General features: G+C 46.2%; 1 protein-coding gene and 1 long non-coding RNA gene across 2 annotated transcripts in view; one reads left to right on the forward strand and one right to left on the reverse strand.

Moving 5' to 3' along the window:
• The window catches only part of ANKRD33B (ankyrin repeat domain 33B), an 83,491-nt gene that overhangs the window by 33,210 nt on the left and 31,667 nt on the right, over positions 1–18,614 (reverse strand). The gene's annotated exons all lie outside the window — the stretch shown is intronic.
• LOC125934713 (uncharacterized) lies at positions 8–14,824 on the forward strand. Its single transcript, XR_007461501.1, has 3 exons — positions 8–267; positions 657–921; positions 14,523–14,824. It is a non-coding gene; the product is annotated as an uncharacterized LOC125934713 (long non-coding RNA).

Consider the following 18,614-nt stretch of genomic DNA (forward strand, 5'->3'; position numbering starts at 1 on the left):
CTGCAGGCCCCGTGTGCGTGTACCGTCCCCTGGGGGCAGGGAGGGGGGTGCTGGGCGAGCAGTGGTGGGAACAGAGAACCCTGAGTCCAGGTTCTGGGTGGCAGTTTAGAACAAGCCAGCCATGTTCTCGTCCTCCAGCGTTAATATCGAGTGCTGACCATGAGGGAGGCACAGTGCCTGGGAAACACCAGGGACCCAAGACTCCTGCCCTACGTGGTTGGCCTTCTAGTGGGAGGAAAAACAGCAAACTCTACACCTAACATACGGGTAATGACGGTTAGAAGGTAGATTAGGGTAAGAGAGGCTGTGAGTGCAGGGGGGACATGGCTCAGTCTCAGGTAGGATGCTCAGAGGTCGGGGGCGGGGGCCTCCCTGGGAAGACGTCATTGGACACAGACGGGAAGGAGGTGAGGGAAGGGGGCTGTGGAGGGGGAACATCCAGCTGGGAGGCCCGCAGGCTGGAGCAGTGAGAACCAGAAGGAGGAAGTCAAGGACGCATCAGGACCACAGAGGCCACCGCACAAGTGCTCAGACCGAGTACCAGCATCCCGGCCGGCCGCTGGATGGAGATACACTAGGAGACCAGAGTGGAAGCGGGGAGACCAGTTGGGAGGGGGTGTGTAATAAAAATTAAATGATTTGGCTTTTGTCCCCAGTTCCTGGTGCACAGCTCTTAAAACCCTCAGAAACGACTGTTTCTCACACACAGAAGAGATGACGCACATCGGGGACAGGGCGCTGGTAGCTTCAAAATGGGGGCCAGTCTCTAGAAAGACCACCCACCATGTACGTTGGAGGTCGGATCTCGCCGCTGCTCTGTATCACCCAACCCTACCTCTGTGGGGGGAGCAGGGCTGCAGACCAAGTGCGATCGCCAGTAGCCAATGACTGGACGGCTAGAGCAAACCATGTCTGCTTAACGTAAGTTTCATAAAAACTCCTGAACGACAGGCTTTGGGGAGCTTCCGGGTGGGTGGACACATCGAGGGGCTGGGGTGCTGGGTGGGTGGCACACCAGGAAGGGCATGCGATCGCTACACCCTTTCCCACACCCTGCCCTGAGCACCTCTTCCATTCGGCTGTTTCCGACTTTCACCCTTTATGGTAAGCCAGGGATAGTCGGTCAAGGGCCTTCCTGAGTTCTGGGAGTTATTCCAGCAAATTATCGAACATGAAGGTGGAGGGCGGGGGAATCCCCAAATTTTATAGCCCGTGGGTGGACACCGGAGTCTGAAAGTGGGGGCAGTCTTGTGGGCCTGCGCCCAAAACCTGTGGGGTCTGTGCTAACTCTGTGTCAGAATTAATTGTTGGAGACCCTGTGGGGGTCAGAGAGCTGGAGAACTGGGATGGAGAAACGACATAGATCTGGTGTCAGAAAAAAAGACGTCCCAGGGGATTCCCGCGCATGCTGGGCAAGCGGTGACGGCGGTCATCCGTGAGCCAGGAAGCATGCCCCCACCAGAACCCGGCCGTGCCGGCACCCTGGTCTCAGATGGCCAAGGCTCCGGAACCGTGAGAAACAACTTCCCGCTGTTGACAAGCCATCCACTTTACAGTATTTTGCTACAGCAGCAGCTGAGCTGAGCTGACCCAACGCTTCGTAACAAAGGAAAACGATCGAAGGCTCCTCACACACGTGGATTCAGCGGCATGTGCAAAAACTCAGCCCAGGGAAAGACGTGTCAATCCGGAGTTAATGATCGCATGATCTGAGCCCCGCCAGCCACACACAACCACCCCACGGGGGATGCAGAGCTTAAGTTTGGAGCCACTCCACGGTGACCCGGCTCTACTGTTGCCAGACTTTTAACAAGAATGCAATTTTTCACGGAACAAGGAGAAGGCATGGGCGCTCCCACCTGCTTATCTCAGTAAGGTCTTAGTTGCTGTCCCAAAAGAGAAGAGCGAATCACAAATGTTACAATCTTTCCTCTTGGAGCCTACCACAGATTTTTTAAATACTGACACCCGTTCTACAATGCCAGGATCTCTATAATGTTGGGACTATAAGAAAGGCTATTTAATATGCCCTGGCTTCTACGTTCTTTGCACTAAGTCATTCTGTCTACAGAGTGAAATGTTTCACAGTAATTTTAAAGAGAAGACAGAGCCTGGGTGGCTCAGTCGGTTAAGCATCTGACTTCGGTTCAGGTCATGATCTCACGGTTTGTGAGTTCGAGCCCCGCATCGGGCTCTGTGTTGACAGCTCGGAGCCTGGAGCCTGCTTCAGATTCTATGTCTCATTCTTTCTCTCTCCCTTCCTCGCTCTCTCTCTGTCTCTCTCTCTCTCTCTCTCAAAAATAAATAAACATTACTCTGTCTCTCTCTCTCTCTCTCTCCGTCTCTCTCTCAAAAATAAATAAACATTAAAGAAAAATTTAAAGAGAAGAGAGCACAAGTGATCCCAGGCTTACAAGCTGCTAAAGCTTTCAGCTTCTCTGATAACTAGAGTTCACTGCCACCAACATCCACATCCTCCCACCCACCTTGTCAGCTCACTGCTGCATAAAGGGTCTGGAAAACTTGTGACTCCATTTGGCAAGTGCCAAAATCTCATTTTGAACTTCTTTGGATGGAGGTATTTCTCAAGTGGTCTACAATTTGCAGACTTATAAACAAGGCATGCTGGACACAATGTAACCTCTTCCTTTCTACATGATTACACAAGAGGCTCACATTTATTACAGAAAAAAAAAAATCTGAAAACAGAGAAGAAAAAAATTACCCAGACATACACAATCTTACACACACACACACACACACGCGCACACACACACACACACATTTTTCTATGCCAAAATAGGATTATCTGCTATTATGTTTCAATGAGGAATATATGAGCAACATCTTTTCAAATCAATAAAAACACTCCGTGTCAACATCTCCAGCAGACACGGAACATTATATTCTAGAACACAGCATAGTAGTATCTAGTATACAATAGCCATTATATATCTACAATAGTATCTACTATATAATAACTATTCATAGTTATTTAATGAATCCTCACTCCTAGATACTGAGATTGATTCCTATTTCTCGCTATTATGAGTAAAATTTGCAATGGAAGTCCCCCGAACCACACCTTCATGCATCTCATTCCTTATGGTCTCAGGAGACATTCTCAGAAGTAGTATTTCTGGACTGTAGTAAAGAGGTATCTTGAAAGCTTTCAACACATATTGAAAACCTGCCCTTCAGAAATATCCCAAAGGGTGTCCACCTTGGCAGTCTGGCCATCCAATGGTTACCTCAGGACTCTGGGTTAAAAGGAGGAATTTCCATCGGCAGATAACAAAGCAATGAATGTTCTCCAGTGCTCCTGTGCACCTGCCTCTTGGTTCAGCTCTCTCTTTTGAGATGCTCACCTCCATTCCTTGTTACCACAACCACTGGGAGGGTCCACTCTGGAACCACAGCTCCTTCCAGCCACCTAATGTAAGACTTCCCAAAATGTGCAGCACGCTGCTGCTGGCAGTAGCCTTGGAAATCTTGGCACGACCTTAGGTCAAAAATGAAGAGTATCAGGGGGAAAAATAGACCACTAACTTGGAAGGCTCAGGATAAAATGGTATCAGAAACAGAAGGGATATATCTAGTCTCCCAACAGAGACTGACTTACATTACTATTAAAAACAACTGTCTTTGTTCCCTGCCCCCTGGGAGTCTATCCCATAAGTCTGATATTTCTCTGTGTAAGATCAGTGTTTAACTGCAGGTTAAACTCGGTTTAAACTGGGACCCCTTGGTGCCCCTTGACAGGAACATTGGAGGTATAGTCCTTGGCCACCTCAGACCATGGTTTCCCAAGACCAACCGGAACAAAAGTCTCATCACAAAGGCAAATAAATATTGGAGCACCTGGGTGGCTCAGTCGATGGAGCCTCCGACTTCGGCTCAGGTCATGATCTCACAGTTCGTGAGTTTAAGCCCCGCATCAGGCTCTGTGCTAACAGCTCAGAGCCTGGAGCTTGCTTCGGATTCCGTGTCTCCCTCTCTCTCTGCCCCTCCCCAGTTCACTCTCTCTCTCTCTCTCTCTCTCAAAAATAAATAAACATTTTTTTTTAAGGCAGATAAATATTAACCACTTGCTCTAATGACAGAAGCCCATTTGTGGATGGTTCCTAAAGCCACATATAGGATTTTTTTTTTAATTATAAGCAAACTGTCCATGAGAATAAAATAATATTATTAAGAAAAAAAATAAGTAAACTACCTACAAGTGGAAGTTCCCATTTGGACATCAGCAGGAAATTCTAGTCCCTCCAAATAGAAGCTTAATTTTGAAGCCAACACACCACAGAAAAGTTGGAAGAACAACAACAAAATGGGTTGAGATGCTTCAGCTTAAAAATTGCAAGGGTTGGTACATGGAAAAAAAAACAAGTAAACAAATGCAGACCCCATTCCTTGCAGGAAGAAAGGAGGATCTAACACCAGGATATTAGCAGCATCATTTATTATGTTGACAAATAAAGAGGGGGAGGCAGGAAGAAGAAAGGTGATCAACACACACACACAAACATCCAGAAAATGCACAGGAAACATCTAGATGAATTACACCAATGTATTAATGCCCTCTGTAGAAGGAATGGGAATGGAGTGCATGTGACGGTTAAGTTGAGGTGTCACAAATTTACATTGTATCCAGGTATCTGGTCAAACATTATTCTAGGTATTTCTGTGGAGGAGGTTTTTTGTTTTTTGGGGTTTTTCATTTGTTTCTTTGTTTTTAATGAGACTAACATTTAAACACACAAATATACACACATCTACATAGTTATATGTAATTGTTATATAATTATATATAGCTAAATAGATATATATCTGTGTGTGTGTGTATCTAGCTATATAAATACATATAGAGAGACATGCATAGATATATAGAGATCTCCAGGTACACAGAGAGATTCTGTTGGTCTATTTCTCTGGAGACTCCAGAATAATTCAAGGTAGGTGTGGGAAAGGAACACTTTGAAAGAACTGCTTCTTATTCTTTTTATTCTTTATTTTTCTGCACAGTTCACATTCTTTGTTTTATTTTGTTTACATTTATTCTTTATTTACTTTTAAGAGAGAAAGAGAGCACGAGCAGGGGAGGGACAGAGAGAGAAGGAGACAGAGAATCCCAAGCAGGCTCTGTGCTGTCAGCACAGAGCCCGATGCTGGGCTCAAACCCACAAACCGTGAGGTCGTGACCTGAGCCAAAATCAAGAGCTGAACATTTAACATTTAACCAACTGAGCCACCCAGGCACCCCCCCCTCCTCTTTTTTGTTATGTTTGTACAGCTCACATTCTTTAAAACAAAGTTGTATTTGTGAGGAACTTACACGATTTTAATTCACAATGAAAAACAAGTACAAGTAATGATGTTTACATTCATAACATTCTCATTAGGAAATACAGTTTTATAACTACCACTGTAAACAGTCAAGGAAAGAACCATCTGTGAGGAGGGGAGGAGGGGCAGCGGGCAGACGAAGCAGGAGATGACAAACAGCCAAGTGAAGAGACCGGGACACCAAAAAGCCCATAGAAATCCCACAGCTGTATGGTACAAAAGTAGGTACAGTAATTATCCTGATCATCCAGAGGGAAAAGGTTATTGCCCATGTTCTGATGCAAGAACAAAATTCCATCATTCATAGTACAACCGTTTAAAGTTTGGTACCAAGAGAATTAGCTAGAGTTACTCGAAAACCCATGTCTATAAAACACCTCTCTCCGTTCTCTACCACGATACCACCGACAGGAAGCAGGAAATGTTTATGCAGCTTTAGGAAAAAACTTAAGAAACTCAGTCGTCTAAAGATATGCTGTTATTTCTAGAAGATGCCATGAGTTACGGCTAGCATGGGTGTGATTCGTTGGGCATACTGTGTTTGGCACAGTTTCAACAATCTTATTTATGATTAATGGGTGCCATGATGAAAAAGTAAATCCCAGGATGGGAATTTGATCTATGTCGGTCACTGCCGTGTCCTCAGCTCTAAGAACGATGCCGAGCTGTTACGTACTTGTTGAACAAATAAATGAATACTAGGAATTTTAGTGAACAGCTTCTTCCCAGAGGGTAAATGGATGCGGCCTTTGTGCTACCACATTTTGATGGCAAGGGCATGGCCAGGACCCTCTGGACAGCGGGCAGTGTCTGCCATCAGCCTTCTGCTGCTCCCACCTTGGCCCATGCCCTTACACACGCGCTTGGAAGGCAAAAAAATCCAGCAACGATCACCCTCACATTGCCTGAGCTTGCAGGCTTTAAATATTTCTCACCAAACTATCACTTTGTAAAACGTTGCTTTTGTGTTTCGCACCTCGTAAAACATTTGCAGCTTCGGTGAGGAGATGTTTCACTCTAAGAAGCGGTTCCTGCTCCCTTGAGACATGCTCGCAATTGGGATGGCTGATTAGGTCAAGGGAGCAGTTGGGGGATGGTCAGGAAAATCCATACTCTCGGGGGAAGCGCTGTTTGCACTCCTGGAAGTCTGTCACACAGACATTAATAAAACAGATGCTAGGCTGGCCGTCTAGAACTAAAATCACAGCAAAGTGTCCCTTTGTTAACGTCCAAGATGATGTGAATTAAAATCAAGGGCCTAAGAACAGCCCACTGCAGGGTGGAGGTGGGAATCCAGGATAAAAATAAATCAGACCACTGGCTGCAGCAAAGACAATGGCCCGAGAAAAGAGAGGTCCCTGCGAGGGACGGGTTCCTGGTTCAGCCCCACACAGTAGAGCAGGCACACTCGGACCTGTGCAAGCAGAAGACTGACACAGACGGTCTACTCTGAGAGTCCTGTGAAAACACCTCCTTCCCATCTAATTAACCTATTCTCTCAACGAGGTTCCCAAAGGAAGGGGCTGGGTATTCTATAAAACTCTTCCCCTGACATCAGTCCATTATTTCCATATATTATGGAGAGAAGGTGAGTGATGAAGCGACAAGCCCAGCCCCACAGGCAGGAATGCTTTCCACACCCGGAACACGGAAGGGGGATGGGAGAGGTCTGTGCACCTGCACGGCAGGGAATCCTTGACCTGAGCCATCTTGTAGAGACGCCCGATGGTGCATGTCAAATGGCACCGTTCCTCTTAAATTCTTCATTAAACTAAGAAACGGTTGTGGCTCGAGGCAAACCCTGCCCGCCTGTGTTAGGGGAGTTGCATCAACTCAACCGCCCAGGCAGCAAACTTCCTCTCTGAAGTGTCTCCCCAAGAATGCACGTTAGCGTGCAATTTCTAAGATACAACATCTATTTTCCTTTAAAGACACACACTTGTAAGACTTCCTAGGTGTGATTTTCTAGTATCTGGAGCCGGATCACTTCCTCCGATGTGTTGTCAGAAGTTTGGAGGGTAAAGAGATGTCCAGGTCTGGTGGAAAGGGGTTGGGGGTGACCACCTGGCCAGCAGGCAGGTCCCAAGGGCACCTCCCACTGCAGTATGTAAGCCCAGCACCTCTCAGAAGGCAGTTCACAGGAACGAGCACCATGGAACATTCCGTGTACAGCGCGTGCAAACACACGCTTCCTGAGGGCCTACTTGTGTCAGGCACAGTTCAACGCTGGGGGACGCAAGGGAACCAGGCAGAAATCAGCATAGCCCCTGACAATCCACTTGTGCACAGACAGCCCCTACACCCAGCAGCAATCTCCGGGATGTATGCAAGAGTGTTCCTTGTAGACTAATTCCAAATACTGAGAAAAGTAAAATAGAAAGTCAGTAATGTAACAAACACCCTCGTCACTCAGCTACATTAACAAAGGCTAAGATTCTGTCATAATGGCTTCACATTCCTGTGAGAAGTCAACATTCCAGAAGGAGCTGACATTCCTTTTGTATCCTTCCTCCCCAGAGGCAATCAGTTTCTGCGCTGATATGTATCCTGACTTGCCTTTTGAATTTTTATTACCAATGCATGTGTCCATAAGCAATAGGTTAAATATAGAGTTGTTAGTTTGTATTTTAAATATTTACAGAAAAGTCGTATTTCCATGGATATACGAGCACGCACCCTGATTTCCTCGGCGCTAGATGTGAGATGTATCATCTTCAAACACGGGTCTCTCGCCGGTCATTTATACCCCCAAACTGGCAGACATTTCAAGTGGTTCCAAAGTTCCTCAACTGTAAATATGGAGCACTGAGTGAAAACCTTGGCCTGTATCTCCTCATGCACACCAGCCAGAGCTCTACCTTGGAATCGGCATCTAGAAGTCAGGGTTTCTCGACTACAGCACCACTTATATTCAGGCCCTGTAGCCGTGTATTGTGAGAGGTGAGCCATGTACTGAAGGATGTTGAACTGCATCCCTGGCCGCTACTCACTAAATGCCAGTAGCACCCTTCACCCCCAATTAATGACAACCCAAAATGTCTCCAGACATTGCCAAATACCCCCCCAGCCCGGGGAGGGGAGGGCAAAATCATCCCCAGGCAAGAAATACCTATATACATAGGCAGAATCTGCCAAAATTCTCCCCAAAGTGGTTGTAATGACTTAAATGCCGCCACCGGTATATCCAAGTTCATTCTTCACCAATATCTTCATTCTCACCAATATCCAATACTGTAAGCGATACCAACTTTTCTTTTTTTCTTTTTCTTTTTTTTAAGTTTACTTATTTATTTTGAAAGGGGGGAGGGGAAGGGGCAGAGAGAGAGAGGGACAGAAAAATACCAAGCAGGCTCCATGATGCCAGCGTAGAGCCCGATATGGGGCTCGAACTCACGAACCATGAGATCAAGACCTGAGCTAAAACCAAGAGTCGGGTGGTCAGCTGAATGAGTCACCCAGGTTCCCAACTTTTCTTCTTCACCAATTTTAGCTTGGGTTCCCAACTGCCAGATTGAAGGTCTTCCACACGTTTATTGGTCATCTGCTTTTCCTCTCCAGTGAAGGACTGATTTACACTCTTGGCCATTTCCTACCGGCTTCTCTTTCTTATTGATCAGTCTGAGTTCTTTATAGATTCAGAGTCAGCACTGTCCAAGAGAAATATAACAGGAGCCACAAATATAAGCCACATATTAATTGTAAATGTCCTGGTGGCCACATTCAGAAAGGCAAAAAGAGACAGGGGACATTCATCTTAAATATGCATTTTACTTAACCGAACATATCCCAAATATGTTATGCGTTTAACACATGATCAACATTAAAAATTTTGATGAGATATTAGTGAGACCTAAGTCTTGACGGGAAGCCCCAAGTCACACTGAAATTGCCAGAAATGAGTTTTTTGCTGCATCTCCTAGAAAGGGGCACAGGAAATTGTCATTGACAGTTGTTGACTCAACATTGTCAGCGCTATCAATAAGGTGAACGCACTGAGAGTCCAGCAGAAAAACGAGTGGTTGGAAGCTTGCCATCTAGGGTGTTTTGCTGTCCCAAGTAACCTTCAGCATTCCTCAAAATGTCCTGATGGGGGCACCTGGGTGGCTCAGTCAGTTGAGCGTCCGACTTCGGCTCGGGTCCTGATCTCGCGGTCCGTGAGTTCGAGCCCCGCGTCGGGCTCTGTGTGGACAGCTTGGAGCCTGGAGCCTGCTTGGGATTCTGTGTCTCCCTTCCTCCCTGCTCCTCCCCTGTTTGCACTCTGTCTCTCTCTCCCCCAAAATAAACAAACATTACAAAATAAAATAAAAACATAAAATGCCCTGATGGGCATCTTTCATCCTCTTTTCCTGTCATCTACATGTGGAAGGCCCACACTCACCCACGTGTGGGTGACAGTCCATGAGGGAATTGGTAAGGTACACAATAAAACCTTGAAAAACAAAACAAAACACAAAACAAGGGCAATGCAGTTGTGGGAGTCCCTGGAGCTGTCCCCACACTGTCTCCTCGTCTTGCCAGAACCATTTTGGTAGAACTGCACGTACCCATGGTTCTAGAAGTCCGACTCAACCGATCTTGCTTTAGGTAACAAGGCGTAAGTGAAATGCATTTGTTACTTCCAGACAGAAGTTTCAGGACACAGGGCATCAGGGGCCACATTCCCTTCTTTGTGTGTTGATGCTCCCTGAAATTCAGAGACGGGACGTCTCTCAGCCTGGGCCTGGGCAAGGGCTTGGAGAGCCGAGTCCCACCGCCACCTCCAGCCAACCCAGAAGAGCACAAATGAGCGAATGAGAGGCGAATCTTTGTTATTTTAATTTTTTTAACGTTTATTTTTTTGAGAGACAGAGAGCCCGCGCCTGCGAGTGTGAGGGGGGGGAAGGGCAGAGAGAGAGGGAGACACAGAACTCGAAGCAGGCTGAGAGCACAGAGCCCGACACAGGGCTCGAACTCATGAACCGTGAGATCACGACCTGAGCTGAAGTCAGACACTTAGCCAACTGAGCCACCCGGGCGCCCCGAACCTTTGTTATTTTAAATCCCAGAGACTCGGGGTTGTTCTTTACCACAGCAAACACACCATATCCAAACATGACCTACAAACCCATGCACAGTGAACATGTCCACATGCACACTTATACACGTGTCAGTAGTTTTACTATTTATTTTTTCCTTGGGAAAAACCGTCCTTTATTGTCAGATTATGTCTTTGCTACTTGACTGGGTATAAGCCATACTTTCACTTACAATATGATGGAGATAGAGTTTATGATGATATGTCTAATTTCTGTCTTAGCTTGCAGAATAAAAGCCGGGTAACTACGTCGTGCCACATGATCCAAAACCACTTACACAAGGCCCGTCCTCCCGCCTTTAACCACTGGTCCACGCGGTGCCATAAATGGTACCTGAGCGCCTGCGCGTGCCGCTACCGGGGCTTCTGACCTCTCACGCGGCCACACAAAGTCCCCAGGGCCGACCTTCGCCACTACCCTGACTCAGTTCGCCATGCCTCCAAGCCTTTGCACCTGCGGTGGCCTCCGCCTGGGACACCTTCCTCCCGCTCACAGCCACCGTCGCCTGGTCTCCCAGGCACACGTCCGATCCTCTGCCCGTCTTGGGCCAGCCCCCCCCCCCACACCCATCTGCTCGTGCTCTCACTGGGCTGCCTGGCACACAGCACTCCCCACCGGAAGCGAGCTCCAAGCCGAGAAGCACCGCATCCTTCTGACTCTGTTCCCCCCGTGCCCGACGTCCGCAAGACACTCCGAAAGCATGTGTTGAATGAATGAAACGCCCCTGGATTGTTTCAGTACCTCCCAGCTCACATATGCTCAGGTGACTCTCAGCTGAGGCACTCCCACGTGGTGACAAGCTCCTGAGCTTTTTAACTTCCTAACGCATCCAAGCAAGGAAATTACCTGAGGTCCCAGGGAACCTCAAAGAACGCAGTTCCCTTTAGAGTGGTAAATAGCACTCTAGGCCGAAGCCGCCACATCTGGAGCTGAGTCACCCAGCCGTGAAAGCAACAGCCGAACGCAAAGAAGTCGAAAGGAGGTTCAAGAATTCCACCGTGAGGGACTCACTTCAAGGGCAACAACGGTCTGTCAGGAGCTCTGCATAAAGATCTGTAACTACAAAAGCCTGAAAACGACCCAAATCCACATCAGGGGATGATGGGCTAATTTGACACCGGCTGTGGGACACTCTGTCGCCCCCAACAGGAATGAGGTTGGAATGCAGGAGCCTCAAGGGAAGGCACTGGTGAAAAGTAACAGTAAGCACGGGTCAGGACAGGGCATGTGATACAACCTCTTCCGGGGCATCCTGCTAAAACGTGGACGTGACTCCTGGAATGTCTGTGTTCATTAAAGATCTTTTATTTTGGGGGCACCTGGGTGGCTCAGTCAGTTGAGCATCCAACTTTGGCTCAGGTCATGATCTAAAGGCTCGTGAGTTCGAGCCCTGCATCAGGCTCTGTGCTGACCGCTCAGAGCCTGGGGCCTGCTTCGGATTCTGTGTCTCCCTCTCTCTCTGCCCCTCACCCACTCCCATGCTCTCTCTGTCTCTCAAAAATGAATAAACTTAAAAAAAAAAAAGAGATCTTTTACTTTTCTGAGAGGAGATAAAAGAAATTTAACTGGCCTCCTTGAAGGCACATATTGTAAGAAGGAGGCTTAGACGTTTTATGACATATTTTGGATTTGGTTCAAAGTCCTCTCAAGGCACACACATATTTTTTAAGTACACAAATAAAGTTATTCTGGCAATGGGGCTCCAGGTTATGTTTATATTTTTATTCATGCTTTCTTGCATCAACTAAAGAGATGCCTAATAAATTGTTTTAAATCAGGAAACCAAAACGAACATTACTGTGGCTCAAATGGATAAAATATAACCGGAAAACTCTTTCAGAGTCAGGGCTCATGCCTTGGGATGAGGAACAGACAAATCCAAAGTCGTCATAGTTCAAAACAATTTCCCTTTAGACGAAATGCTGCGAACCACGTGAATTATTACCACTCCAAACCTCTAGTTTGGACTTACAATTTTAGTACAGTAGTCATTTTAGGAAATGACTTTGTTCAACTCAAGCCTTTCTTTAAATCCACTATACACATATCATGCCCAGGATATGTATTATATATTATATATGTATCAGGCTTGTCTAATTTCCCCAATAATGGCAATGGTTTTCACACAGTCATCTTACATTCCGTGAGAGAAAACCAGGCCCGGTTCCCTAGAGATGCCCTGCCGGCAGCCACCTTCCATCATAATGACGTGTTCCTCTTGCCACTTACCCCCAAGTTTTTATGACAGATCCACAAAGCTCCAGAGAGAACTTTAAGGGGGGAGAAGAACTAGAAGGGCAACACACACAAAACAGAATGGCACAGAGACCACCCTGCCAGCGGGGAAGGGTTCTGTGCGCCACAACCCCACAGAAGCGGGCCCCCCAAGCCCCCGTCGGGCCGTCAGACCACAGCCCAGGCCCAGCTGCAGCCTCATGCACGATCCTGAGTCAGAACCGCTCAACACCTGAGCCACAGACACCGGCAGCGGATGCGAATGCCGACTGTTCTTCCGGCCACTGTATTTTGAGATGATGTTACGTGGCATCAGATGAACACTGGTGAGTCACAGGGGTAGGCTCTAAACACACACACACGCATAACCTTCTGCGGCCCGCACACACGAGCAACTTCTGTTTCCCCACCGTAAGACCTGGATTCTTGAACCAAGGTTGAATATACATTTATACAAAGAAGTATATAATTATACTAGGACTTCCTTAATAACCAACCATTAAAGTCTACTCGATATTATGCAAGGTACGGGGAGATATAATTAATGCCACAAATCAGCTAAGTAAATCTGGGCTTACATCAGAACTCACTATATTCTCAGAAGACATGAACACAATGCTATTTCTTCCTTTTCTCAAAAATGTTCTCCTTTTGGGGCTGGGTGGCTCAGTCCGTTGAGCATCCGACTTCGGCTCAGGGCTCAGGTCATGATCTCACGGCTCGTGAGTTCGAGCCCCACGTCGGGCTCTGTGTTGACAGCTCAGAGCCTGGAGCTTGCTTCGGATTCTGTGTCTCCCTCTCTGCCCCTAACCCACTCGCATTCTGTCTCTGTCTCTCTCAAAAATAAATAAACGTTAAAAAAATTTTTTTTTTAATGTTCTCCTTTTGAAATTAGGGGGGAAAAAAGAGTTAAAGAAAATTTTTCTATTATATAATCTTACACGTTATCAAGATCAATAAAACTGGGGTATATGAAGGATTTTTGCCGTGAAGAAAGTCTTAAATCATAACGTAAAAATGAAAAAAATACATACTTTAATAAGGTATATGTTTTATCATATACTTTTAATAAGATTAATACATCGGTCTATAAAATGATCAACAATGCATTAAAAGAAAATTAAAAGCAAATGCACTAAAATTTCCATCGTGATTGATTCTAGATTGTTCTAGATCTAGACGTTATAGGTGATTTCTTTTTCCTTAGACTCTTCTGTAGTAAAAAAGCCCATTTTTACTACAGTGAACACTTACTTCTATTTACTAATCAGAAAATGAAAAATGTTTAATGAAGAAAAAATTCTGATATATCTTCCCAGTCTCCTGCTCATTCGATTTCATAAGCAAACCTGTGGACTGGGAGGAACTGGTAGGAAAGAGACCTGGTGCTTATCCCTTTCTGGGAAGAGGTGAAAAAGGGTAGAAATACATTTGCCATCAAGCAAGCAATCCATAAATGAAAAACGAATCGACGCTTTCGGGACCTATGGGTTACCGTCCGCTTACTTTCTCGCAAAAACACTCCACTAAGTTTCAAGAAAGGAATCCAAGTTGCCCATTCCATCCTCGACTGAAACGCTTGCTGGGTATTCAGCCTAGTCTGCCAAGCATTCCTCCCTCCAAAGCTCTACCCAGCTGGCCTGCGGTGGGCGCCCGGACACCACTGCGTTCTCCTCGTGATAAATAAAACTCTACGCTTTGTGGGGGACAATTTTGTTCACAAATACTGAGTCTGTAATGTACAAATACTGGCTTGGGTCACACAGAGTGTGGCATAACACAGTACAGTGCCAACCAACCAATGGAGAATAAACACCTTGGCTAATTATTCCCCCAGACAACCTATTTACTGTGTTCTGATTGGTTTAGGTTCAACCCTGGCCACTCAGAAGGCGGTTCCGGGACCAGCAGCAGCATCCGGATGGCCGGTCAGGACCGCGGAACCTAAGGCACCAGTCCAGACCTGGTGAATCAGAGCGCGCATTTCATAACCCCCAGCTGGGCCATAGGACAAAAAGTGTGAGGCGTCCTGCAAGCAGCACGCGGCTCTCAGATGGACATGATGATGGCCGTCACTGCACCTGGGAACCCAAGGTATAGACTTCGGTCACCCCTCTTGGGTGGCCGGAAATATAGCTCAGCTTGCTTTTCCCGTGCATTTTTGTTTCGATTGATTTTATTTTATTCTGATTTCCCATTAATTTTTATCTTATTTTTTAATTCATCTTTCATGGATCTGATTCTGATTTTCCCTCCTCCTGGCCCAGGTGCCTCCAGCATCTTCTCACACGCCAACTAATTGATCCTGCCTGCCCCCCCCCCCCCCCCCCGCCCCGGTCCTTGATCCTTCACTCTGAGCCATCCCTGGTCACAGGCTGAGATGGAGGGGTCACAGACAGAAGCTGAGATTGCAAGATTTTATGGTTTCTGTTTGCCTTATAGATCTAGGGGCACGAGACCTACGATGGTGTAACGAAAAACAAATCCAGTAGGTCACCGTGCTTTCAGAACACTCGTTCGTCGACCCGTGAGTATTTGGTCACCATCTGACAAGCTTATACTAATGATCGCATATGCCTGGCTGGGTGTTGAGAAGGCAAAGGTGAACTCTGAAATCAGACAGTCCTTCCCCAAGGGGACAGCCAGTCTAGGGACGCATACAGGGAAGTAAACAACAGTTCTGGGGCCTGCCCAGTGGGCTGCAAGAGGACAAGGGACCAGAACCAGTTGGGGGAAGGACGTTAGCATCCCCCTGGCTGAGCCAAACAAAGGCAGGGGGCCCAGTGGTGCCAGGGAGGGTGGGGAAGATGTCCCAAGTGCTGGACAAGCATGTGCAAAAGGCTGGGGGCTGACAGCACCTGGGGCATTAGGGAAATCATGAAGGGCTGGCGTAGAGGGCCAAAGAGCCAGAGTCGTGTCCGAAGCTAGGGAGAACCAAGCAAGGTCTGAGGCAGGGAGCATCAGGAACAGATGTGCCTCCCGAAAACCTACCTCTCAGGTGAGAGGTAGGGTGGAAGAGGAGAGCTTTGCCATTTTCTTCTATTTTCAAAATATTCGTTAAATATGTGCGCCCCCCACCCCGACTTTTCAAACTGATTTGGCAACTCCTTCATGATCTAAGATGTAATTGAAACTGACATCTGTCTGTCTGACTCATATCTGTCAGGGCTGCTGGCTTCAACAGAACATTCCGGGCTCTGGGAGGCCTGTTCTCCAGGTGTTCATTAATGTCTTCTAACTTGACTTTTTTTTTTTTTTAATGTAAAAATTTAAATTATAACCTTTTCCAAATGTGAAGGTTCTTGATATCATTAGTCATCAGGGAAATGCAAATCAAACCCACACTGAAACACCACCATACACCCACCAGAACGGCTAAAATTAAAAAGACAATACCAAATGCTGGTGAGGGTGCAGAACTCTCGTGTTCCCAGCAGGTGGGCGTGTAAAATGGAAAAACCGTATTTGAAAACTGGCAGTTTCTAATAAAACTCACCACACGCCTACCTTATGACCTAGCAATTCCACTCACAGGTTTATTCCCGGGAGAAAGAAAGTCTATATCCACATAAAGACGTGCATAAGAATGTTTGGAGCAGTTTTATGCATAACAGCCAAAAATTGCAAACGACCCAAATATTCATCCTCAAAAGACTGCATAAGGAAACTGCTATACTCAAGTTTAGGAATACCACTCAGCAAAAAAGAACAAAATTCTGATACGTGCAACACCAGCAGTAGGTCTCAAACACACTGCGTCCAATGAAATAACGTCAGACGTAACAAAATGCATGCTGTTTGATTCCATTTAATGAAACCCAAGGACAGGCAAAATTAATCGATGGTGATAAAAAAACAGTAAAGGGGATTATTGGAAGGAGTAGGAGAGAACTTTTCAGGGTAATGGAAACATCCTACATCTCAATTGGGGTAATATTTATATGCATATGTTTGTCAGAATTCACTCACTGTACCTTTAAGAGTTATGCATTTCTCTGTGTGTAAATTATATCTCATGAAGGACTGATGGCACAAAAAAAAAAAACTGAGCCAAAGATATACAAACGGCCAAAACCACAGTGAGATATCCCACATCTGCTAGGATGCCTATAATCAAGAAAAACAGAAAACATCAAGTATTGGCGAGGATGTGGGGAAACTGGACCCCGTGGGCACCACTGGTCGGAAGGTAAAATAGTGCCACACTGTGGAACAGTTTGGTGGCTCCTCGGAAAGCTAAACACGGGGTGACCACATGACCCAACAATTCTCCTCCTAGGGATGTACCGGAAGGAATTTAACGTAGGGACTCAACAGATCTTTGTACAGCCCTGTTCCTGGCGCCATGATTCACGAGAGCGACAAGAGGCGTCAACAGATGTGTCCGTCAACAGATGAGTGGATGAGAGAAATGCAGCCACGTACAATGGGGTACTATCTCTTTAAGTTAAGGAATGAAACTCTAGCACGTGCCGCAACACAGATGAACCGTGGAGGCATTATGCTGTGTGCAAGGAGCCAGGCGCAAAAAGACACTCTATGATTCCATCTATGTGCCATCTAGAAGAGGCAAACTCAGAAACAGAAAGTAGGTTACAGGCTCCCAGAACCAAGGGGGGGGGGGGAGGGGGGGGAGGAGGGGAAGGAATGGGGAGTTATTGCTTCGTGGCTACAGGGTGCCTGTTCGGGGTGATAAAAATAGATGGCAGTGACACTTGCACAACAGTGTGAGAGTAAGTCATGCTACTGAACCGTGTGTTCGTTACAATGGCTAAAAGGGGAAATTTTATGTTATATATATATGTATATATATACCACACTATAAATATAAACATATATATATATATACACCACACTATATATGTGTATATATATATATACACCACACTATAAATAAGTAAATATATATATAGATATATATGTATATATACGACTAAATAAAGTCATAACTGGGTGCACCCAAAACCATTTACATCTATACTTTAAATGGACAAAGAATATGGTGTGTGTGTGTGTGTGTGTGTGTACACGCATATATTGAATTTTACCTCCATAAAGCTGTTAAAAATGAGAAAAAGAAATAAAAGCAACTTTGAGATGCATACATAGCACGGACAGATCTCAAAACCATGATGTCGCAGGAAAGAAGCCAGGCACCAGGGCACACACTGTGTGATTCCACCCAAGTCCCAGTGCTGGCTGAACTAACCCGTGGGGACAGAAATCTGAGCAGTGGTGGCCTCTGATGGGCGGGGGTTGAGTAGAAAATAGAGGAAATTCTATTTCAAGCTGGGGGACGAAGCACAGGTGCATGAGTTTGTCAAAAATCACGCAGCTGTTCATTCCGAACTTGTGCACTTTACTGTATGTAAATTACAGCTCACTGAACCACTGTTACTATAAAATATGGTATTGACAGTGCTATGGAGGGCACGGGGAAAAGCAGGGTCAGAGGCGGGAATGCAATTAGAAACCTCCTGTCAGAAGGAGGCAGTGTCACCGAATAAGGGGGCAGCTTGGCGGAGGGTAAAGGAAGCAAAGCCAGAAGCTGTGGGGCAGGAAAACAAACATGTGGACGTGAGGCGAGAGGAAAGACGTGATTGGCTTCTGACCTGGGCCCCTAAGAGAATATCAAAGTCATCTCTGTGCCCAGGAAAGAAAGACAGCAAGAAAACTCCAGTGCTCTTGGGAAACACACGAAGGCCCAGAAACCTAACACCAACGAAAAGAAGAATCTCACAAACTTAAAAGATACATTCAGTTTGAATCAAAAGGGTCACAGTGGAAAGCACAGTCAATTTTAAAGGGTATGTAAGTCATTTGTTGTTTTGTTTTGTTTTGTTTCTGGCTGGAGGGAGTCTGCCTGGCTTATGCGAAAAACAATATGTCCCCAAAGCACGTGCAAGACAGCACGTCCTCAAACTTTCCCCTGAGTCGGTGAATGGTGGTATCTTTTGTCCA

Source organism: Panthera uncia (genome assembly GCF_023721935.1).
Source record: "Panthera uncia isolate 11264 chromosome A1 unlocalized genomic scaffold, Puncia_PCG_1.0 HiC_scaffold_17, whole genome shotgun sequence".
Lineage (NCBI taxonomy): Eukaryota > Metazoa > Chordata > Mammalia > Carnivora > Felidae > Panthera > Panthera uncia.